Below are 17,185 nucleotides of genomic sequence, written 5' to 3'. Positions count from 1 at the left end.
CTTCGTGTTTCTCTCTTTTTTTTATTATGATCCCAATTTATTTGGGTAAATTCTAATCAATTCATATTTTTTTTTTTTTTTTTTTGGTTTAAATAGCTATGGACAGTTATGAAATTAATTTCTTGACATTTAATTTTTAACTCAACTCTAAATAATTACAACAACAAAATTAAATACGTGGAAGAAGAGAGTGAGTTACTAGAAAACAATGATTTTAAAACTAAAATTATATTCGTTTAATAAAAGAAATGTTAAAAATAAGAGGCAATTGGGAAAACAAATAGGGGATGTAGCTCACATGGTAGAGCGCTCGCTTTGCATGCGAGAGGTACGGGGTTCGATACCCCGCATCTCCATTTTTTATCTTCCTTTTTTGTTCTTTCCGGAAAAGGCGCCATCTATTTGGAACTGGGCCAGCCCGACTGCTAAATCCTCGTCTTCCGCCCTTTTCTTTTTTGATTTAAATAAAAACAACAAAATTAGTTTAATAAATTCAACTTACTCTTATTTTTTTCATTCCATTTATTTTATTTTCTAGTGATACTTTTAATTCTATTGATTTAATTAATTAAAAAATAATACCTAATTAAAATAACATGACTATCATCTAAAAAAATCTTAATAATAATAATGAAATCTAATTGAATAATTTATATGATAGCAATAAACAATTACTGACTAAACTAAAATTACAACATAAAAATAGTAACATGGTACGGAAGTATCTATTGCTTTAACTTTATTTCTTTACCGGGTATGGTTTGATGCATAGTACTTCTCTACACGTGATCCATACACTTGAGTCTACTAGGCTAGTTCATTAATATATCCCTTTAAGTCTGGTAATGAGTAAGTGCATGTTCATGCGGTTGAAAATAAAATAAAATAAAATAAAGAAATGTGAATAATATCGTGGATGTACCTGATATGAACCAAGACATCTTAATTATGCAATATGAACTTCAAAGAAGATGTAAAAAATGTTATTCAAATTACCCGATGATAAACTCACATTGTAGTTAATGCTATATTAAAAACGAATCAAGTTGCATTTATGCAATAATGGATTCAAGTTACTTTAAACAAGGTTTCATTTATTTTTGGATGGTTCCAAATTCTTGAATAGATAATTGAAATCTAAATTTACGATGTTCTATTAATATATTTTAAGTTTTAAGACTTTGTATTTATTTTTGCGTTACATTTATATAATGATTAATGAAAGTTACTACTCTTGCAATTCTCATAAAAAGTTAAAAAAGTTTTTTTTGTTTTTTTATCGGTACATTGTTTTTGTAAAATTTGAAAAAAATAGTTAAAGAGTGTTTATGTATTCTTTTAGTCTAGCTAGGTCTGTATACTTCAAATTATATAAAATTGACTTAATCAATCTTGATTGCGGAGTGATTTGAATCTTAAAAAAGTTTTGATATTTGATCAAGAAAGTATTTTGAATCTTATTTTGCTTATTGTTGTGTTGTTTTAGGGTTCTTGGATATATTATATTTAAAGATCTTATTTTTCAATAAGATTGATAAATCGAATTCTTAGAAGTTTCATATCGTCGGGAAGAAAGCATCTTGATTTGAGGTGTTTACCATTTATGATCTAAGGGTTTGCATATCCATAAGAGTTCTTAGATCTAATTGACTAGAGTTTCCATATCACTATGTGATCATACGAAGGAAGTAATTCATTATCATATGAGTATAAGACATGCACGAGGTCCAACATTTGAAATCATGGTTCAATGAGATGATGCAAGATTTTAATATCATCCAAGGAATGGACTAGCTAGGAGAGAACCACGTCTTGATAGACTATAATGTCCATGTGCGGAGACCTTTATGTACAAGCCTACAATGGGGTTTTATGTGCATGAGAGCTCTTTGGTTGGTTCACGTAGATCTCTCCGTCCAACTCTTCTCTTTGTGCAAGAGAGCATTCTTCACATCCATTTGTCATACTTTTCAATTTTTACTTGCAGCATGTGCTAGTAGAACTCGTACAATAGTGATTTTCGTCGCTGAACTAAACGTTCCATCATAGTTTAGTCCATATTGTTGAGAGAACTCTTGAGCTACAAGTCGAGCATATTGTATTTCCCGATTGATCCATCAAGGGGACGCTTTATTTTTGGAAACCCATTTGCAAGAAATGAGTATGGCATCTCCTCGTCTCGATACTAATTCCCAAGTTTAATTTTACTCCGAGACAATAATTTTTTCCTCCATCACTTTTGCTAAGTCGAGATTTGTGATGCTTCTTTATATATCTTTCGCTCTTTAACTTTGTCTTCTATAATAGCTATGTTTGTATACTTAGGATCTGGATTTCAAATTCTTTATGATTGTCTAAGTTATTGAGGTGTCATTTTCTTTTCCCTAGGTTTACTTGGTTGAGTTACTATTTGTTCCCCAACATCAGTGTCACTTGGATTTCCAGGCATGTCTATACTGCACCAAATGTATGCAGTTTGCTCCCCCGTTTACTGTTGTAAAATTTCTTCAATATTGTTCAAATCTAGTAAGATTTTCTTCTTATTGGCAATCATATGGTTTGAGCATCATAAATCAAAGATATAATCATTCTCATAATCGGTATGCTCTTCCATCATCGCCATAAGGGCTAGCTCGTCTTCTTCTAAGCACATGGTAGTTCTCCATCCCACTCATCCTCTATCTCATTTATGAAGGTTGCCGCATTTCTTTTGACAGACTTTTTTTTTTACTCGCAATCCTTGGACTTGTGGCCCTTCTTTCTCCAATGGTAGCAAATGCCTTTAAACATCTTCTCTTGAGAACTCTTAGTGACGTTCTTCTAAGTTGTCCAAAGTTATGCAGTTCCCTCCTTACTTTTTTTCTTTTGACAGCATTTTTGGTTGGCGACTTAATGTTGCTCAGACTTTACTTGGGTAGAGTGCTCATTCTTCACTCTTTAATGTGACGTCTCACATTTTCTTAGCTATGACTTCTTCACTGTCTAGCAAATTTTTAAACTCTACAACTGATGGTTGAGGCCATCCTTGTATTGCAAGAACAAAACTTCTATATTCTGGTTGCAATTCGTGGATGATAACCCTTTTCATTCGAGCTTCTTCGGTGATGGACTTCGAATCTAGTTCAGTATTTTCCTAATAGATTGATTTGACCTTATGGAAGTACTGAGCAATAGTCATGTCATGTTGTGAGATTGATAATAGCTCGTTCTCCAGAAATTGTAACCTCCTATCGTTCTTCTTTTAGAAAAATGTCATGAACTTGTGCCACACTTCTTCGATGTCTTTTCATCCCAAACGTGCTCCAACATTTCTTTTTTTACTGTGGTTTTCAAGACAAACATTATCATGCATGTTTTGATTCTCCATTTCCACAAGGCGTCGTTAGTATCCTCCTCTGGAGGCGTAAGTTCATCGCCAACGACCTCCCAAAGATCTTGTCCTTGTAAATAAGACATCATGCATGTTGCCCACGTGTTATAGTTATTGCTTTTGAGTTTCTTGATTCATTTAACGACTTAGAGATCAACCATCATATTGACAGTACCTCATGACATGAAAAAACTTATAAATTCTCAAAAGAAATCATTCTTGAAGTCTTCAATAAATTATTTTGAACATTTGAAATTCAATAAACTTAAATAAGAAAAAAAAAAAACATACGTCAGAAAAAAAATGTTACAACGATTCCCTAACGCGAAATTTAAAAAAAATTGGAAAACTAATGTACTTTCATGCCAATATACACGTTACCGAATGTGAAAACTTCCTAAAGATTCTTGTTCCATGGCTTTGATAGTAGAAGTCACCAACTGTGCTTCATTCTCTTGCCTTTACTTGAAAAATGTTAATCAAATGGCTTAATGTTAGAATCGAGAAACACATTCACATATTATATGTATCATGGCTGATAGGGCTTAAATTCATGAATAGTGTTTCATCTCTACTTCCTTTGTTAGGTAGAGTTTGATGCATAGTACTTCTCTACACACTGTTTGAGTCCACTATGCTACTTTATTACCTATACCCTTAGGTCTGATTGCTCATGTTGTTGAGAACCAAAAGAAAAGAAAGGAATGTGAATAATATCGTGAGTGTATGTGAGATGAATCAAGATATCTCATTCATGCAATATGAACTTCAAGGACGATGTGAAAATTGTTTTTCAGATTATTACAAGAAAAATTCCAGTTGCAGCTAATGCTATATTACAATAGGATCAAGAGTTTCCTTTTAAGACTCTACAAAACTATGAAGGTTGTCTTTTAAAAATAGACTTAAAAAATAAAATAAAAAGAGTATTTGTGCTTTTCTCAGCGTAGAACTAAGTTTATTTGCAATTCAATCTAGTTTAGGCCCATGTTTAGAATTATTTTAGCTTGACTTTGATAAGTCTTGCTTGTAGGGTGATTTAAATCTTAAAAATATTTTTTACTCGGATCTATTTGATTAACTAATTTTTTTTTTTGGATCTTGGATATTTTAGATCTAAATGTTTTATTGTTCAATAAGGTTGTTACATCAAATTCTTTGGAGATATCATATGAAATGAATTCATCTTGACTCGAGGATTTTGACATTTATGATCAAGGGGTTTGGATATCCATAAAAGTGCTTAGATCCAATTGGCTTGAATAATTGTATAAGTATGCGTTCGTACATTACATGCGGGAGAAATAATTCATGATCATATAGTAAGACATGCAAGAGGTCCCGTATTTAAAATCATGGTTCAATGAGATGAGGTACATAATACTTCTATAAATAACATGACTTAACTGATAACTGTAAGTTTCATAGACTTGGCAAATGCTGCAGAAAAACGAAAATACAAGACATGACTCAACTAGCTCCACTAATAACAAGAAAATAGCTACAAAAATTGACCTGTTCTAAACGTAGAGAATAGGTCTTTATTGAAATAATCTAAAACGGACTCAACACTTCTTCCTTTGAACTGAATTCGATCAAGAGTTTAGTTCACAACACTCATCCCAAATGCTTCTATGATCCTTTGAAATGATGTCATCTTCAAAGGCTTTGTCATTATGTCGGCTAACTGCTCCTCAGTGCTGCAATAGACCAATTTAACTACACCTTCCTTTGTCAATTCTCTGAGAAAATGGTATCGAACCCTTATGTGCTTTGACTTTTCGTGTATGACTGCATTTTTTGACAACTTGATAGCAGACGTGTTGTCACAAAACAGAACCATCTTTTCATCTTGTTCATGCCCAATTTCTTTCAATATTCTTTTCATCTAAATGGCTTGACAGACACATGTAGCTGCTCCTACATACTCTGCTTCAGTAGTTGACAAAGTGACTATTGGTTGCTTCCTTGGGAACCATGCCACAGCTCCTCCACTCGTTAAGAAAACATAGTCTGAAGTGCTCCTACTGTCATCTACATATCCTGCATAGTTACTGTCGGTGTAGCCTGAGAGTTCACTCTTCCCTTCACGTTGATACCATATCCCAAATTCCAGAGTTTCCTTCAAGTACCTCATGATTCTTTTTGCAGTAGTAAAGTGCAACTCAGTAGGATTTGCCATAAAACGACTAATAAGACTTACCACAAACATCAAGTCAGGTCGTGTGGCTATGAGATACATTAAGTTGCCCACCATTTGCTTATATAGCGTTGAATCGACCTTCAACAGCTTCATCTCGGCCAACCTACAGTCCAGGTATTATCGAATTGCAAACAGAGTTGTAATTTTGCATCCCAAACCTCTCGATCAACTCAGCAGCATATTTTCTTTGACATATAAAGATGTCATCAGCCTTCTGCATCAATTCAATGCCAAGAAAATATCTCATCTTCCCCAAATCAGTCATGTCGAATTCATCCATCATGAAGCGCTTAAACTCATTCAACAACTCCTCATCATTATTAGTGAATAATAGATCATCAACATAAATGCTCACAATTAGAATTTTACCCCCCTTTTGTTTGTTGATTAATACGTTCACTAGAGCTGCTTACAAATTTGTTGATTAATACGTTCACTAGAGCTGCTTACAAAATCTTCCTTGACGATATAAGCCTCAATGCGACTAAACCAAGCTCTAGGCGCTTGTTTTAGTCCGTAAAGAGGCTTATGCAGCTTATAAACCATGTCCTTTTTTCCTACTACTTCATAAACTTGTGGTTGTTCAACAAATACATCTTCCTTCAACTCACCATGTAGAAAAGCAGATTTGACATCGAGCTGATAGATTCCCCATCCTTTTTGTGCTGCTACACAATGATCATCCTCACTGTATCCATTCGAGCCACTGGTGCGAATACCTCTGTGTAATCTACTCCGTACTCTTGAGCATACCCTTTTACAACCAGCCGAGCTTTGAACTTGTCTACCTCTCTAAGTTCATTTAATTTGGTCTTGTATATCCACTTAACCCCAATAGCCTTGGCTCCAACGGAAAGTGCAGTCAGCGACCACATGTGGTTCCGTTCAGTGGACTGTATCTCAGCATCCATCGCTTGTTTCCATTTCTGATGATTTGCGGCTTCATGAAAACTGGTCGGATCTCATATGGCCATGAAAGCTAGAGTTTCAATCTCGACTCTAATCATGTTTGTTTCTTCCTCTGTATCTGATAGCCCTTCTCCTGTGATATAATCTGCAGACCAGATTGGTGGTTTTCTCACCCTGCCCGTTATTGCTGTTATTTCTCCAGTTGGTGGATTGTTGGGTGAAGGAATGTCATTAGTTTTCTCACCCTGCCCGTTATTGCTGTTATTTCTCCAGTTGGTGGATTGTTGGGTGAAGGAATGTCATTAGTGTATTCTTCTACTTCTTCCGCTTCCTCTGCATTCTCAACATTTTCATAATCATTTTCCTACTCAAGTTCAGTGCTTTCTTTACCGAAGTAACCAACATCTTCCCAATTCCACTGCTTATCTTCTTCAAATATCACATCTCGGCTAATGTGAACCTTTTTCTCCACTAGATCGAACATCTTAAAGGCCTTGGATTCACTGCTGAAACCTAACAGAACACACTTCACGCTTTTGTCATCGAGCTTGCTTCTTTTAACATTAGGGATATGAACATATCCGATACATCCAAAAATTCTAAAGTGTTCGACTGATGGCTTTCTTTCACTCCATGCCTCTTCCGGAGTCGTATCTTTTACAATGAGTGTAGGAGATCTGTTAAGAATGTGATTCACCCGTTGCACAACATCTGGCCAGAAAGCTTTTGATACCTCCTTCTCCAATAACGCTGCTCTCACCATGTTCATGATTGTACGGTTTTTGCATTCAGCAACGCCATTTTGCTAAGGCGTGAAGGCGGTGGTCAGCTGTCTTTTGATTCCATGCGCTTTACAGAATTCCTTGAACGCAATTGAGTTGTATTCTCCTCCTCTATCTGTTCCTTAGCATTTGATGACAATCCAGTTTGCTTCTCTACAAACGCTTTGAATGCCTTGAACTGATGAAATGCTTCTGATTTTTCTAGCTCAAAATATATCCATGTTTTTCTTGAGAAATCTTCAATAAAGCATATAAAATACCTTATTTGACTGTTTGATGGTGGATTGATCGGACCACAGAGATAAGAGTGGATAAGTTGCAATCTTTCAGTGGCTCTCCACTTGCTCTGCTTCGGAAATAGAACACGGTGGTGTTTCCCTTTGACACACGCCTCACAGGTGGTTTTCACATCTTCAATTTCAGGTAAATCCACAATCATCTCTTTACTGCATAATGTGTGAAGTCCCTTGTAGCTGAGATGCCCATATCGATGGTGCCACAATTATGCCTTGTATGACATATCAACCTGCAGAAATCTCTCCTCCTTTGTTTTGTCGTTTGATTCACCCAGCAGGATAAACATCCTATTAGCCCTCATAACAGATTCTGCTATTTTTTCTCGGGATGAAAGATGCTGCATGTGTTTCGATCTCCTCCTTTGAATAGCACGTCTAAACCCCTTTCTTGAAGTTGTCCAACACTAAGCAGGTTGTTCTTGAATTCTGGAATATAATACACATCGTTGATCACATAGCTTATTCCTTTAAGCATTATTTTCACTACTCCTTTCCCACCAACAATCAGTTTGTGATTGTTCTCAAACTTGACATTATGTGTGAAGCTAGTGAAGCTTGAGAACATAGCTCTTTCTCCACACATATGATTTGAACACCCAGAATCCACAAACCACGCATCTTCTCTTTTAGTGTCTTGAAGCTCCACATACGTCATGAGAAGAACTTCATCCTTTTCTTCAATCTCTGCAAAATGTGCTCCATTATTCCCATTTGGACATTCATATTGGAAATGTCCAAGTTGGTGGTAGTTGTAACACTCGATTGTTGCTTTGTTGAATGAGCGTCCTCTGCCCCTGCCTCGACCTCTATATGATCCTCTGCCTCTGCCTCTGACAATGAGACTGCCTCCGACATTGAGAGCTTGATCACCTTCTTCATGACTGATCTTCTTAAATTTCTTTTCATGTATAGATAGAGAGCTTTGCAGTTTTTCAATCGTCATCTTTCCTGTGTCTTTTGACTCCTCGATGGACACCACCACATATGTGAATTTGTCAGTCAGAGTTCGAAGTTTTTTCTCAACAATCTTCAAATTTGACATGTTTTCTCCATTGCTTCTCATCTTGTTGGAGACAACCATTATTCTTCCAAAATAATCATCGATGTTTTCTTCATTCTTCATTTCAAGAACCTCAAAATCTCTTCTTAAGGTTTGGAGAAGAGACCGCTTCACCCTTTCGTTGCCTCCAAAATTTTTCTTCATTGAATCCCAAATGATCTTGGATGTTATGCGATTCAAGATCGGTTCAAACACAACCCGATCAATTGCCTGGAACAGGTAGCGCTTCACTTGATGGTCCTTCATCTTGAGCTCCTCAAGATTCTTTTTCTGCGCTGCAGTCACTTCGATTCCCTCTGCCGGTTCGATGTAACCCTCTTCCACTAGACTCCACAAACCTTGGCATGCAAGAGGTTTTCCATCCGTTCACTCTAATGGTCATAGTGACCATCAAACTGTGGAATCTTGGTGAGTGTTTTGTCGTAGCTCATTTTCTCTCTTGGATCACTTTGTTTTGCTTTGTTTTGCTTTGGCTCTAATATCAAATGATAACTATAAGTTTCAGAGACTTACAAATGCACCAGAATGATCTGTCTTTATTCATAGGTTCCAATGCCTTTTTATAGGAAATACATAAACAGAAATACAGGACACAACTCAACTAGCTCCACTAATAGCAAGAAAATAGCTAACAGAAATTGACCTCTTCTAAACCTAGAGAATAGGTCTTTATTGAAATAATCTAAAACTGATTCAAGGTTAAGTTCAGATGGAGACCAAAATACAAATTCATGGTAATTTAATCATGCTCATTGTACATTGTACATCATGGTGCCACACAAGACGTAACTAATCATATCATCTTATTTGTCATACCCGAGAATAAATGAAACCATGTACATCACGTAAATTATACAATTATCATATAATTACAACTTTCCTTTTTGTATTTTTTTTCCTAGACATTCACACTTATACAAATTTATTGTATAAGATACCTCACTCACATATCATCACAAAATAAGTGTGGGATGTAGCTTACATGGTAGAGTACTTGCTTTGCATGTGAGAGATATGGGGTTCGATACCGTGCATCCCACAACTATATAATGAGCCCTATGTGTTCACTTTCCTTTTTTTGTATTTTTTTTTTCTCATTCACACTTATACAAACTTGTTGTATAGGATATCTCACTCACATATCCTCATGTAACAAGGGGGATGTAGCTCACATGGTAGAGTGCTCGCTTTGCATACAAGAGGTACAGGGTTTGATACTCTGCATCTCCATAATTGTAATGAGCCCTATGTTTTTACTTTGTTTTTTGTATTTTTTTTTCTCATTCACACTCATACAAGCTTGTTGTATAGGATACCTCATTCACATATCCTTACATAACAAGAGGGGGATGTAGTGTATATGGTAGAGCACTCGCTTTACATGTGAGAGGTACAAGGTTCAATACCCTCATCTCCATAACGATAATGAGCCCTATGTTTTTACTTTGCTTTTTTGTATTCTTTTTTCTCACTCACATGATAGGTAGGGGATGTAGCTCACATGGTAGTGTACTCACTTTGCATGCGAGAGGTACAAGGTTCAATACCCTATGGAACTTTTTGACTCTCTTTGGAGCTCCTTAATCTATATTCATTCAGGGGGAAGAAAGATTAATTCGACTTTCCATAACAATAATGAGTCCTGTGTTTTCACTTTTCGTTTTGTATTTTTCTCGAACATTCACATTTATACAAATTTATTGTATGGGATGTAGCTCACGTGATAAAGTGCTTGAAAGCAAGCAAGAGGTATAGGGTTTGGTACTTTGCACCTCCATAATTGTAATGAATCATTTTTTAGACATGTAACCAAATGCTCAAAATATTTGATTAATAAAATATTGATCTACAGGTCATTGCACTGTAGATCCATAATTAAATTCTTATGCACTATAAGACAAATTGTATCTATTGAGTGATTACAAGGAAGTCGATCATTCATGAGTTGTTCTAATTATAACTGAGTCAAAAGCTTGTTTTATATCTTTAACTACATATTTCATCTTAACAGTACCATTAATGCTCGAATAAATAAATTTTGTATGATTCAATCATAAAACAAGTCCCTCTTGTGCTAGTGAAAGAATAGGACACCATTACTCCAGATCCTGAAATCAACATTTAAAGTAACTACTCATCTATTTATCATATTATTTGTAGGAGTGAATTTCAACTTGTGAAATTATATTACAGCTCCATATTTGGCAACAATATTTGGCAAATCCTCCAAATGTTAGGCATATTGCATACAAAAGAAATTCATTTCATATTGCATGCAAATAAAATGACAAGGCATCATCACATGTTTATAACTCACTTAAGATAAAATTCGAGTAAGATATGATCACTTTGTGAAATATTAATCTTTTCAATTAACAGATTTATAAAAAAAGATTAAATATCTTGTGGTCCAGTCTTAATAAACTCATTATATAGGATAGCTTCACTCACATATCTCCACACGAACGATTTGGATTAAATCATTTGTAACAATTATAAAGTGGGTCATATCAATAGTGTTATCAGGTCTAGAATAAGACTCCCAACTTCATCCATATACTATAGACCTTTTAGATTATTATTTGAACATGATCATCGTGTATGTTAAACACGTACTGTTTAAGGTTACATTGATAACTTCGGATTTTTCCTACAATAGATAATATTATATTGCAAAGAAAATAATCATAATTATTATTAAAAATTAAATAATTAATTATGAAACCAACTATTTGATATCTTTAATTTAAAATATCTAGATTCGAAACTCCGTTTATCGTTTTCATCCAAGAAAGTAAAAGTATATGAAGTCTATCCAATTGTGTGTATGTTATTTTAAATTAAAAAGTAGTAACTAATACTAAAAATAACAAATAAGGGGATGTAGCTCACATGGTAGAGCGCTCGCTTTGCATGCGAGAGGTACGGGGTTCGATACCCCGCATCTCCAAATTCTTGTTTAATTTTTTGTCTTTTCAGAAAACGTTAAAAAAAGGCTTCTAGTATTTGCAGAACTGGGCCGGCCCAAAACTAACTAAATCCAAATCTCTCTGTGATTAGCTTTTTGTTATACGACATTTTTTAACAACCAAATGGGGGATGTAGCCCGCTCGCTTTGCATGCGAGAGGTACGGGGTTCGATACCCCGCATCTCCACTTTTTTGTTTCTATTTGAAAGGCCTCCATATATTTGGAACTGGGCCAGCCCGAAGCCCACGAACTGCTAAATCCACATCTTCCGCCCTTTTCTTTTTGGATTTAAATAAAAATGTTTTGTTTTAGTGTACTTTTAATTCCATTCGAGTAGTTATTAACCAATAATTATTTTATTTATTTTTAATTATATTGATTTAGTTAATTGAAATGTAATGCCTAATTAAAATAATATAACATCATCTAACAATTAATAATAATAAAGAATTCTAATTGAATAATTTATTTGATAGCAATACAAAATTACTAACTAAAATAAAATTACAGCATAAATCTGTGTGCTACAAAAATATAAATAAATTTTATTTGTATATGTTATTTAATAAATATATTTTATTTTCACAAAATCAATAATAAATCATTACTATCACTGGAGCTACAACCGTCATTGGGATTAAAAATAAGATTCTAATAATTTTACTTTTCTTCTTAAAGATAAGATTGTTGTACATATCAAACTCATTCAAACGAGTAACGAAAAATTCAAAAAGAAGTCGAGAAATACTTTTTGTGAAGTTGTCAGCAACTTGGAGATGAGAAGGTACATATTGTGTGCGAAGTTTGCCAGCGATAACAAGTTCTCGAAGGAAATGATAATCTAATTCAACATGCACAATAGGGGGTGTACATTCAATCTGACAACTGGACAACCCGGACCAACCCAACTCGAACTATAAAAGTTGGGTTGGGTTGGGTTGGATTAGCATTTCGAGTAAGGTTGGGTTCATTTTTCTAAACCCGAACTAAATCGGTTTGGTTTTAAGTTCGTGTGAGCAAAACCTTCAAGTTGACCCAAGCCAAATAAAAATATATTAAATATATTAAGAATTTTTCGGTATTAATGGGTTTGCTGGCCTCAGAACATTCATGCCCGAGTTCGACACCAAACAAATACATGTCTTTTTTTTTTATATTTTAATTTCTTTGTTATTATTTCTTTTATATTATTTATGTGACAATTTGAACTATGTTAAAATGTTATATATATATATATATATATATATATATATATATATATATATATATATATATATTTATTTATTTATTTATTTTTTTGTCAAGATGAATCACCCAACTAAATGGTAGTGAGAGTTTTCTTATTTATAATTATTTACAGAATACAGAAATATGGTAAATTACAAATAATACAGAAATAACAACAAAAGGAAAGAACAATAAATGAATACAATATATTTGCCTTTAATAAAAGGGCAAATATGGTAAGCCGTAATGTAAGTATATGAACGGTCAACTATCCTTAACACCCCCCGCAAGCTAAGCGTCGGATTTAAACGAACGTGAAGCTTGGATCTGAAAAATTCAAAAAGAGGTCGAGAAATATTTTTTGTGACGATATCAGCAACTTGGAGATGAGAAGGTACATATTGTGTGCGAAGTTTGCCAGCGATAACAAGTTCTCAAAGGAAATGATAATCTAATTCAATATGTTTGGTCCGCTTGTGAGAAATAGGATTAGAGCTTAAAAAAGTAGCACTTTTGTTGTCACATAAGAGTAAAGGCTCCTGTGAAATAGGGACCTTGAGGTCATGCAAAAGATGCGTAACCCAAAGAAGTTCAACAGTAGTTGTGGCAAGAGCACGATACTCAGATTCACAGCTGGAGCGTGAGACAGTAGGTTGCTTTTTGGCACTCCAAGAAACGAGATTGTTACCAAGATAAATAGAATAGCCGGATGTAGAACGACGAGTATCGGGACAACCAACCTAGTCAGCATCCAAATAAGCGACTAACATACTAGGAACAGTGGATGGATGAAAGGTAAGACCAAAGTGGAGTGTTCCTTTGACATAGCGAAAAATACGTTTGACAGCAAGAAAGTGATCTACAGTAGGGGCATGCAAGAATTGACTGACAGAATTGACAGCATAGGCAATATCTGGACGCGTAATAGTCAAGTACTGAAGGGCGCCAACAAGAGATCTATAGAGAGTAGGATCAGAGAAAGGAGAACCATCAGCAGTCAGGTGTTGAGAAACAACCATGGGAGTGTGGACTGGTTTGCTATCAAGCAACTGAGCACGAGTAAGAATATCTCGAGCATATTTTAACTGACTAATAAAGAGATCATCAAGAGTGGGTGAAGCTTCAAGACCAAGAAAGTAACTGAGAGAACCCAAATCTTTGGTAGCAAACTCAGAATGAAGTTTGAGAGTAAAGCTATCAATAAGAGATGAGTTGTTGCCGGTAACAATAATGTCATCAACATAAAGAAGCAAATAGATAAGGTTAGATTGCTGATGAAAGACAAAAAGGGACGTGTCAGCGCGACTGCAAGAAAACCCAAGTGTGAGAAAAAATGAGTTAAAATGCTGAAACCAGGCGTGAGAGCTTGCTGTAAGCCATAGAGGGCTTTCTTTAATAGACAAACATGAGTAGGAAATCGAGGATCAATATACCCAGGAGGTTGTTCCATATGAACACGTTCAATAAGAGTTCATTGAGAAAAACATTATTGACATCAAAGTTGTCGAAGAGGCCATTTATTTGTGACTTTAATAGAAACCACAACACAGACAGTGGTAGTTTTGACAACTGGTCTGAAAGTGTCAATGTAGTCAAGACCAGAAACCCGAGTATAACCTTTGGCAACAAGTCGAGCCTTGAAACGCTCGACGGATCCATCCGGCAAATATTTAATACGAAACACCCATTTAGAGCCTACGATGTTGGTGTTGGCAGGGCGAGGAACCAAAGTCCAAGTATCATTTTGTTGTAACGCTCAAATTTCTTCATCCATGGCAGCAACTCAAGCAGGATTCTTAGTTGCAGATTTGAATACTTTTGGCTCAGTTGATGCAAGAAAAGCAAAAAGAAGTCCAGATGAGCCAAAAATATCAAGATTTGCTGGATGACGAGTCTTGAATATACCAGTTTTGGCTCTTGTGATCATAGGATGAGTGCCCAAAGAAGAGGAATCAACAGTAGGTTCAATAGAGGTCGAATTAGAAGTCGAGGGTGGCAAAGTGGAGGATGAGTGCCCAAAGAAGAGGAATCAATAGTAGGTTCAATAGAGGTCGAATTAGAAGTCGAGGGTGGCAAAGTGGAACCTGCAAGAGAAGTATCAACCTGCACAAACTCATCCACAAGATCAGAACAAATATCACACGGGGATGAACTGGATCGAGGAATATGCAATGATGAAGTGGTAGGGGGGATGAATCAATATGATAAGGATGTGGTTCTAAGAAATTTGAAATAGAAATAGAGGAAAGAGGTTGGACCTGGGAGCTAGGGATAGCAAGAAAGTGAGTTTCATCAAATTGAGCATGGCGGGTGATATATAGCGTAGTGGTGGTAGGATCAAGACAGCGGAACCTTTTATGAGTAGGACTATAACCCCCAAAAAATACAAGGGATGCTGCGGGGAGAAAGCTCCAAGAAGTGGAGTAGGCAACCGATTGATAATATAAGCTACAGTGCTGAAGGCGTCAACCCAAAAACGAGGAGAAAGATAAGAGTGAAAGAGAAGGGCCAAGCCAGTCTCATTCACATGACGATATTTTCTTTCAGCACGACCATTTTGAGCAGGTGTATATGGACAAGAGAGTTGATGGTGGATGTTAGAATTACGTAAATGTGTTTTGAAACAAGTACTAGTAAATTCGGTACCTCCATCGCTTTGAGATACCTTGATACGAGAAGAATATTGATTTTCCACAAATTTTTTAAATTGAAGAAAAATATCAAAGAAACCAAATTTAAATTTTAAAGGGTAAAGCCAAGTAAATCGATAATAATCATCAATAAAAATAACATAATAAAGAAACCGAATTTGATTTGACGGGAGAAGGACCTCAAAGATCACAACGAATAAGATCTAACACATGAGACGACCTATGTTCATTGCGAGAATGAGGCAATCAATGACTTTTCGCAACCTGACAGTATTACATAATGTTAGTAAAAAAAAATCCTCCAACCCGACCCAACCCGGACCATGTACACTTCTAATGCACAATACTTCTCTGCACATGGCGTATACACGTGCACATAAGTCTACTAGCTAGACTCATTAATGTACCACTTAGGCTTGGGTATGGGCTAGTACACACTCACGATGTCGAATAATATAGTGAGAATTAGTGTCCATACATCACAAATTAAAGAAGTAATCTATGATCTTATGAGAATACAAGGTCCCATATTTAAAATCATGGTTCAATCAAATGATTCACATAATACTTCCATAAATAACATGTCTTAAATTTCCTACGAGATGAATATACAAATTCATCTCGCAAGGTATAAATATGGTCATAACATCATGTTTGTCATACTCGAGCATAAATAAAAATATATACCTCGTATAAATCATATAATTATCATAAAAGGTATATTTATATAACAAACAATTTCATATATCCCAGTAGACTTTAGCAGTAAGTTCACTAAAAGTATGAACTTATTTCAATGTTCCTGAGCTTTGTAAACTAACGGTTACGCGTAAGCTTTTTCTTAATGGAAATGTCTCAACTTCTCTAGGGCAACGGGAAGAACATTTGAGTATAGAGTATACTTTATGATACACGTTTCATCGAGTTTAGTGTAAGTGGAAGATTGTAGAGATTTATGTTATAAAACCTCGTAATTGATTCTTTACTTTTTAATAATAATTAAGATTATTTTAGTTTGAATTTTAACATTATTCATTGCATAAAAAAATTTAAGTTTATTAGTGTAATCTTGAACGTAAGTGGTTGACATATGAAAGAATGATGTTTAAGTAATAACTTAAAGAGTTCATGGTATATAGATGAGATTGGATGTCTTATCTTAGTAACATTGTTCAAACAAATCATTTTGTAATTGTTATAAATAATTTGATCCAAATCTTTGACATGAAGACATGTGAGTGGAGGTATCTTATATAATGAGTTTGTGTAAGACTTAACCACAAAATATTTGATCTCTCTTTATAAATCTGTTAAAGATTAATATCATAGGAGGATTACATGCAACTCAATTTTAATACTAAGTGAGTTGTGAACTCTTACTTGTAAGGACATGTCCTTTGGTTTGCATGGGTGAGAATGATTTTTGTAACCGATGTAATATGCATACCATTTTGGAAACTTGATCAAATACGGTACTGAGAACATAATCTTATAAGATACTTATTCCTATATATGGTACGTGGAAGAATAATTTCTTTAAGTACTGATTTTGAGACTTGAACAATCATACTTTGCTCTCTCACTTTCTCGAGAGACTTAGTTATGGTTGTATCATAAATAAATTGTTTATTAGAGCAACACTGATACGTAATTTTTAAGATGTAATTAGAAAGGTAAGTTTTTTTTTTTTTTTTTTTTTTTTTTTTTTTTTTTTTTT

At 34.9% G+C, this 17,185-nt stretch overlaps 2 non-coding genes across 2 annotated transcripts; both read left to right on the top strand.

The window, feature by feature from the left end:
• Positions 1–283: 283 nt before the first annotated feature.
• TRNAA-UGC lies at positions 284–356 on the top strand. Its single transcript has one exon. It is a non-coding gene; the product is annotated as a tRNA-Ala (tRNA).
• Positions 357–11,497: 11,141 nt separating this feature from the next.
• Positions 11,498–11,570, top strand: TRNAA-UGC. The gene has a single exon. It is a non-coding gene; the product is annotated as a tRNA-Ala (tRNA).
• The last annotated feature ends 5,615 nt before the right edge of the window (positions 11,571–17,185 follow it).

The sequence above is a fragment of the Cucurbita moschata genome, unplaced genomic scaffold (assembly GCF_002738365.1).
Source record: "Cucurbita moschata cultivar Rifu unplaced genomic scaffold, Cmos_1.0 Cmo_Scf00106, whole genome shotgun sequence".
In the NCBI taxonomy this organism is placed as follows: domain Eukaryota; kingdom Viridiplantae; phylum Streptophyta; class Magnoliopsida; order Cucurbitales; family Cucurbitaceae; genus Cucurbita; species Cucurbita moschata.
The sequence above is the reverse complement of the archived record's forward strand: the minus strand, read 5'-3'. Positions and strand labels throughout refer to the sequence as shown.